The sequence below is a fragment of the Erpetoichthys calabaricus genome, chromosome 14 (genome assembly GCF_900747795.2).
Source record: "Erpetoichthys calabaricus chromosome 14, fErpCal1.3, whole genome shotgun sequence".
NCBI lineage: Eukaryota > Metazoa > Chordata > Cladistia > Polypteriformes > Polypteridae > Erpetoichthys > Erpetoichthys calabaricus.
In genome coordinates this window covers 25,373,373-25,382,278 of record NC_041407.2, presented here as the reverse complement: position 1 = coordinate 25,382,278, position 8,906 = coordinate 25,373,373, and positions in this window count along the sequence as shown.

Below are 8,906 nucleotides of genomic sequence, written 5' to 3'. Positions count from 1 at the left end.
TGCCTTGTATTCTGGGAGACCTGAAAAGTGAAGCAGAGGTATTTCTATTGTGTGTCACACACGTGCGATTAGGAGGCAGTCAAAAAGCCTAAAGGTGAGTGAAATATCGTGAGATGAGGGTTTGTCAAATGCTAATTACCTGAATCTCTTCATCTCTCAACAGAAAAACCGAAGAAAAATAATCGCCTCTACTTCCAAAAAGTCCGCCATAACATCAGTTCCGGCGACCCGATGTGACATCACATCTGGCCATTCCGAATGACTTCACTTCCGGTTCCTCCAGAATGACATTGTTTCCGACTCCTGCATTCAACGTCACTTCCTGCCAACCATTTCCTGTTCCCATAATTCATTTCTGTATAAAAACACCATCTTGTTCCATAAACTTTGTCAAATGCTACAATACAGTACTTTGATCATTGATTTCGCTATTTTTGCTTTATTTTTGTCCGTAGGACAATATATGGGGACGGTCCCCAAAACTTTATTTTTGTGAAGTTTCCACAAGTGAGACTGTGCAGCTTCTCCTTCCAATGGGGAAATAACCTCGAGCTTAGTGATAATGATTCTGTGCCATGTTCTGCGTTTTGAGAAAAGTATAAAAATGTCATGGTGCTCAGCTAACAGAGAAGAAAACAAGTAAGTCAGGTATTTCGTGTGTGCGAGAAGGGAAGTGGAGGGCATTTGCCTTTAGTGAGACATTTTTTTTAAAAAGAGCTCAGCTCAGTTTCTGCCTGGTAAATAAGAAACTTGCAAGGATCTCTCCCTCTGCTGCGGCTGATGCTTCATTTGAAAAGTGAAACCGACATTTTCAAGGCGCTCCCCCTCAGCTGCTGGACACTTTTGCAAAGAGCTCTCTCTCTCTCTTTCCCTCTCTCTCTTTCTCTGGCATGAAATCTTTTTCTTTTTTAATTGAGGATGTATAATCTCTGAATAAGGAGCTGGGCCATCTGGGAAAGTGTCATCTGCATCTTGCTGTTGCAAATGGAGCTGCGTAATGGGGCTGTATAATTCTTTGTATTGCTCGAAAGATGCCTAAAATGATCTTGTCATGTAATTTTCTTAGCTGTATTAATCCATACCAGGTTCGCATGGCTGGTGCATGGGGTGCAAGGTGGAAACAAACCCTGGACATATCACCAGTCCATTGCAGTGCAAGCACACACACACACACACACACACACAAAGGACAGTTTAGCTTCACTAAGTCACCTAAGCTGCATGTCTTTGGACAGTGAGAGGAAACAGGAGCACCCGATGGAATCCCATATAGACACAGGGAGAACATGTGAACTCCACACAGGTAGGGCCCAGGACGAGAACTCGGGGGTTCTTACTGCGAGGCAGCAGCGCTACCACTGTGCCACCGTGTTGCCTTAAATTGGTTTTGATGCATCTAAATATAATTTTTAAGTGAAGGCTTCATGATGTCTGAACTGCTACTAGCAATGCCAAGAGCAAGATAGTTCATTGCTTGTCTAACTGCAGTCCATTAAAGGGATACTTCACCCAAAAAAAAAATATATATATATATATTTTTTAATGTTTCTTACTCTGTGATTTTGCAGTGGTGGCCAAGAAAATTTTTTAATCTCATATTTTCATGCAAAATTGGGAGAAACAAATTCATGGCATAATAAAAGCCAATAGTAACCAATGCTGTACAAAGACAGATCATGACGGTTATGATGGAAAGCCGGGGTGTCAGCTTGCCGTAAACCCCAAACACGAACACACACTGGGTCCGGGTTCAAATACTTAGTGTTTATTCAACACAATGCCTCCAAAAGTAACAAGAGCACAATAATTTTCTCTCTCTCTGTCGCCTGGGTAAACAAGTGTGGTCCTTTTTACTGAGGACCCGGGAGTACTTCCAGTGCCAGGTCCACTGCCCGATGGAAGTACTTTCAAGTCATATGGAAGTCCCATAAATTGGAGAATTCATGATAATAATAATTCATTACATTTATATAGCACTTTTCTCAGTACTCAAAGCGCTATCCACACAGGGAGGAACCGGGAAGCAAACCCACAATCTTCCACAGTCTCCTTACTGCAAAGCAGCAGCACTACCACTGCGCCACATCTTCCAGCAGCGCCCCCTTGCAGCGCCCCCTTGCAGCACCCATGGACCCCAGCAGAGCTGTGCTGCCGGACTTCAACTCCTGGCATTCCCTGCTGGTTCCAGAATGGGTGCTGATATAGAGGGCTGCTGTATTGTACTGCTTGGGGGAATTAAATACCCCTTGTCACGGGAGGCAGGGGGCCAGACCCAGCTGGGATGCCTGGAAGGACAGGGAGGCAGTCAGTACGTCCCCCAAGCTGCAAGGGTGCAACCGCCCTGGATAAGCAGGGGACCATGGATATGGAGCAAGGAGGCAAAAACCCGTGGGGGCCCGTGGCTACCGCCAGGGGACACCCCAAGTCTCATAAAGCCCGGGAGCTCTACACTTCCACCACACCTGGGAAGGTGAGGGAAAGTCCTTCCAGCGACACCCGGAGTGCTTCTGGGTGCTTATGTGGCACTTCCGCCACACCAGGAAGTGCCGCTGGAAGAACGTCATCAAGCACCTGGAGTTCATCTGGTTGAATATAAAATGGGCCGCCTTCCTAAAGTCGGGGAGCTAGAATAGGACGAAGCTCCAGTGACAGGAGAGAGAAAGGCAGCCTGAAGAGGGCATTGGGAGAGGCCCGTGTTGGGAGTGATTGGTGCGGGAGCACTGTGTGCTGTGTGGACTTTATTGTAAGAATAAACGTGTGTTTTAGTAAAGTGCTGATGTTTGTCTGATAGTGTTTGGACCTGTGCTCACACCCTCTGCAACAAACTTCCCTGTCTTTTCTCCCAGCCAGGGAATGTATTATGTACACATCCACTTTTTCGGGGTTTCCGAAAATCTTCTCCAGCCGGGATGTCTAGCCATCCCTTAGGACAGTCTTGTCTGGGTGCGCCATCCTTCCCTCTCTTGGCCCCTTTCAGTTTGCTCAGGGCTTCCTGTCCGGGTAAGGGTCCTTCCTGCCGGGAAGGCAGGAACTTTGGGCCTGAAACCCTGCCTCTTGAGATTCGGCATCAGGCAGCCTGTGGTGAGGCTTATTTTGAGACAGACTGGTAAGGTCCTTGTAATGACCAGATGCCTGCAGACATGGGCACCAACCTCCATTGGGACATCTTGTAGTTCATGACCAAAATGAAGCAGCAGCAACTGAGTAGGCAGACATGGCTTTCAGTGCAAGACAGTTAACAGCATTTATCAAAAGCAACAAATCGTAAATGTCACAGTGCATTCAGTAAGAATAATGGATACTGTCCCGCTCACTGTTTCCCCTTCCTGAGATGACTCCCTGTTCTCTTAAAATAATTCAGAAGATTTGGATTCTGTTGCTTCACAGGACCTCCACAGCCACCATTCCTCCCCCATGCGCACCCTCAAGTTGTTCTTCTCATTCTCTTGGTTCATTTGTCTCACTCTCCTCTCTGCTGAGGATAGTTAATTACCCACCGCTCCTTCAGCAGTTCACTTAATATGAGCGACTGCACACACTCACGTGTGGGCCACATCACAGAGATGGTTAGGGTGCACCAGAATCAAATAAATAATTTAAACCTGTCACAATGTTTACAGCAAAATATAGGACCACTCTGACCACTGAAGTGACGAAGTGACCATGGAAAGGTGTTTAAAGTCACCTCACTGGGAGAAGCTAATTGAGCGTGGAGTTGGGAGGAAGACTCTGGTAAGCATTCGACTGCTGTGAGGATGAGAGATCAGATCACGATGGAGATAAAGGGACTCTTGTGGTATGCACATTTTTAGGTGGCCCAGTTGGCTAGCCATCTTACCAGGTTAAGAGAGATTCAGTATCTGATGAGGTGGGCTCAGATTGGAGGCAGGTTTTTGTTTTATTTTTTCCTGTTTATCTGAGTGCTTTGTTAAGTTTTTCCAATGGAATTCTTGATTTGGAATTTTCATCACAGTGGTGCCACCTGGTGGTTACAATAAATGTGTGTATGTGTATGTGTCACATATTTTATTTCTTTTATTCTTTATTGTATTTATAGTCAGGTGTCACAGTAGTCACAAATCCAGTGTCCCAGGTTCAAATCCTGTCCTTTATTGCAGCCCGTTTAGAGTTTACACACTCTCCCCATGGTTTTTGTTTTCCTGTGGTTGATCAAGTTTTCCTCCATATCCCAGAAATGAGCATGTTAAGTTAGTTGGCAACTTAAACTGACCTGTCATGAGGGTGGTATTGTGACTGGGAGTCCCAAAGCATGTAAGAGCCAAACTGTACTTTCAAAAATAACCATTAGAGGGGGAAATTCCATCCGAAACCCTGGCTAGACACAAAAATGGCCTTGTAGAATCTTTCTAAAATAAATGTCTAATATCACAAAAATGCTCTTCAATGACAATGAAGCTCTATGGAACACAAAGGCAAAAGGATTTGCCCAAAACAATAAGGCAATCCAAAGTAACCAAAGTCAAAAGCAGAGCATGAAGTAAAAAAGCAAATAGGCACAGTACATTTAAAATTAACCACCAGGAACTGCAGTTGACCTTATAAGGCTGTGGGCAGTTCCTAATTGGTAGGTGACCCCACCTATTAGGGAACCACCCACAAAACATATGAAGAATAACATGGGCTAATAAAATACAGCATATAATTAACAAAAGTAACATTTACATAAATAAGTGGCTCAATAGAATAAAAAGGATATAAAACAAGACTTTGAACTCTAGCCAGGGGAGGAACTCCGGCTTAGATATAACAAGTGGATGACAGAGATTGTGTCAGAGGGGCACAACCATGACCATCAATTAGAGAAAGCATTGTAAGAAACGACCTCAACCAAAGGATAAGTGTCTGTATGTCTTTATGGTTGCTACATCTCAGTTATTCCATCAGATGTTGCATTGCAAACATTTGTAGTAATAAAATGCATTGCATTTTTCATTCCAACAGATGGCACATCACAAACATTAAAACTGCTTCTACAAAACCCATACCAAATGGCATATAACAGAGATATATGCATTGTATTTGTCATCCCATCATATGACACATCACAGACATTTGCAGTAATGCAGTTTATTTTTACAAATATGTGTGATGCACCATCTGTTGGAATGACAAATGCAGTGCTTTAAATTACTACATGCATTAGAAAATACATTCCTAAAGATGGTGCACTGCAAATGTTAATGCTGAAGTCCACGTTGGTTACTTAGATTTTTGAAAAACACAAACAAGCATACTGCGGTGGGTTGGCACCCTGCCCAGGGATTTGTTCCTGCCTTGCACACTGTGTTGGCTGGGATTGGCTCCAGCAGACCCCTGTGACCCTGTGTTAGGATATAGCAGGTTGGAGAATGACTGACAGACTGACAAACAAGCATAAATAGTTGGGGCACTCTCAGGCAAACCCAGTATAACTGAAAGCCAATGTGAAGTAAGAATGCGTTAGGAAGGGGATAAAAACATCTTCACAGATGTGACTGCTCCAGGATGACGACACTTCCAGTTAAGCACAGGTCAAGCAGGAAGGGGTGGGATCAACTGGACAGACACCGGAAGTGACATCAGAGTTGTTAAGGCTATCAATCATCCGGTCTGTAGAGGAAGGAAAAGAAGAGACGTTAGTATAAAGCACCACCTTGCAGATCAGCGAGGAATTACCTCTCCCAGAGCATTTAAGCAGTCCCCAAGGTGCAAGTGTGTGACAATGAGTAGCACAGTTAGTCTATATATAAAATGTTAATCTTTCACTCAATTTCTTGAAAACCATTAGGGCTAGAACCTTGGTCTTGGTATTAATCAAACATCTATGACATAATATGTGCTAGTGTGCTAGTGAAGTAACATGATTGGGGAAGCAGCAACTTCCACAAAGTTATCAGGGTTTGCATCTTTCTTATGGCAAACTGCTTAAGAGGGTGACATGGCAGACATGGCAGTGACATCAGCTGAGCATGAAGCAAATTGCAGATGTCGCTCATAGCAAGAAGAACAACAGCGCCATCTGTTGAATGTCAAGGACAGGTGACAGAACACATGCACGATTGTTATGATCGCAGATTACATTGCCACACAACCATGATGGCACCAAAAAGAACTCCAGAAGCGACATCTTCAGAATGTCAAGCCAAACACACGAGACACTTCAGTGGTGAAGAACAGTGAGAGGTAAGCCTGAAATAAGAGCTATTGAGCAGCTGACTAATATTATGGCTCATCAGCACGCCACATACACTTCACAATACAGAATTCATGTTTGGTACAGAAGCTCTGCTTTTGAAAGTTACATCGGTGGTGTGCTTACTGTGTGGTGGGATTTCGTCATACTGAAACTGAAGCAGTGAGTGGCCAAAATGGAAATGTTCAGCTTGCTGTATATGAACCACCTTTATTTAAGGACCGGGGAGTCCGCCTGTGTCTTAGTAGTATGGGGGATGGTACCTTACCAGGACGGGAGCCTCCAGGAGGACAGACAGACGTCCTGGCCAAGTGAGAGAAAGGCACCAGACCTAAAAAGGACTTTTCGGTAGAAGAGACGTATATCCTGACCAGGAATTCCAAACCCAGGCAATTAGAAAGGCATCCCGACCAGATATATTTCCAGGCACTTCCCTGGCCGGGATAAAAGAATAGGACAGGGAAGGATTATCTCTGAGGGGTGTTTATTTATGTTAGATGGTAGCAGCCCTCCATATCAGTGCCCATTCAGGAACCAGCAGGGAATGCTAGGAATTGTAGTCCGGCAGCACAGCCCTGTTAGGGTGTGTGGGTGCTGCAAGGGGGTGCTGCAAGGAGATGTGCTCCCCAATTTATGGGACTTCCACATGACCTGGAAATACTTATATGGTGTAGTAGTCCAGGGACCAGAAGTACCCCCGGATCCTCAATAAAAGGGACTGCACTCCCTTATCCAGGCTGGGAGGAAGGAAGGCAACACCGGGTTTTGTCCATTTTGGAGGTATTGTGTATAATAAACACACCTTTATTTGAACCCAGGACTTGTGATTATGTGCCCAGTTCCATTCTCAGTATTTAAAATTTTCCTTTCCATTTGCTCCTCTCACCTGGAACATGCTTTGTGTCATGGAAGCATGGGTGACTGCATGTGAGTTGACCCCGGATCCCTGAAGACATGATATGGACATGCTAACCACTGTGCCACTTTGCTTCTCTGACTCGCTCAACTCCGAGAGTTGCGTGGTAAGCATGTCCGGGTGATCGATAGGTGCTTTAATGCCGTTTTTCATTTTTGAGTTCTTGTGATATCTGAATTTAATAATCCATTGATTTAATAGGATTAGACTCATTCAGGTAATGAATGCGGAGTGTAAAATTTCTCTCATTTATTATGGAGTTCTGCTGAAGAGATCACATTGAATCAATGCTCCTGTAGTTTTAAAGTGATATTGATATTCATTTACAACATCCCTGGCAATTACAAAAAAAATAAAATATTATGTCTCTTACGCTTTTATGAGCTGCAGTTTTTATTCCGGATGGTGCCATTCTGAAACGCCTTGCTGCCAAAGCTGAAGTGGCATGCAGAGAATAAGGTTGGCATTATAGTAGTATGGATTTTATTCTGGCAAACTATTAAAGCAAAAAAATAGATGAATAAACAAAAAAAAAGAATCAAAGAATACAGCTGGTGTGAAAAAGTAAGTGCACCCTCTTTCAGTTTAATAGTTTTGAATATGAAGACATAAGTCACACCCATCTACTCCAAAACTGTAAGACTGGCCAAGAACACATCATTAGTCCCACTCTGATAAATGAACACATAGACCTGAAAGGGGTGCACTTACTTTTTCACACACACTTGTGTTTCTGAGATTTAGCAGTGTGAAATAAAAATTGGATGAGAGAGCTAACAGTCAGAAGGGACTGTGCCACAGTTTAAGCAGGGGGACTCATCTCCGGTCCTGGAGGTCCGCAGTGGCAGCAGGTTTTTGCATTTACCAAATTTTTAATTAGAACCCATTTATTTACTACAAAAGCAATGTTTTTTGGGTTAGTTTTAGTTAACACATTTGTTACAATTCAGAACCCATAATTGTCTATTTTAGTTTAAAACAGCTTCATTTAGATTTAATTGTTGCCTGTTTTCTTAACCAGCCATCAGTTAGTAATGAGGAGCAAATGACAAAGGAACTGCCAGCTCTCCAGCTAACATGTCTTCATTCAATCCTGGGTACATCTGTATTAAGACAATGGGAGAGAGAAGAGAAGGACCAAGAGGTACAAATCTGTCGCGGACCACAAAACATGTGGAGAATGTTCTCAGAAAATGAAAAATCTACAATGTGATGAAGATTTGTCTTGAAAGAATGAAAGGCATGGAATTGAGCAGCAAGTTTCATTATCTGCCAGGCCTGACATCTAATTATGAAATTGGTCAGAATGAAAATCTGTAACCACTAAAGACCCCGAGGACTCCAGTACAGCATTATGACTCTTGTGATGGACGGAAGCGCGATAAGGAAGGCGAGGATCGTCCTGTCTCACCCTGGAGACCCCTCAAAAGATGCCAGTGGGTAGGGGGTACATTGGCATCCTAGCTGGGTTGGACTGAGGAACAACACCCGACTGGGGAGATCAGAGTGTTGGAAGGATAGGGGGAGACAACCTGTCTGGACTACATCTGGGTGACACTACTTGTATGAACATCCACAAGGCATGTTGGGAACTGTAGGATTCCATGGGTGTCACCAGGGGGTGCTGCAGGGATCCATCATTCCTGCTTTGTGGAGCTTCCACTTGTCTTGGAAGTGCATTCCAATGGACCATGGCCTAGCACTGGAAGTACTAAAAAGAAGCCGCTCAACCTCATGCAGGCAAGCTGGAGTTGGGGGGAAGAAGGACAATGCTCGCCCGGAGGAGTGGAAGGACAG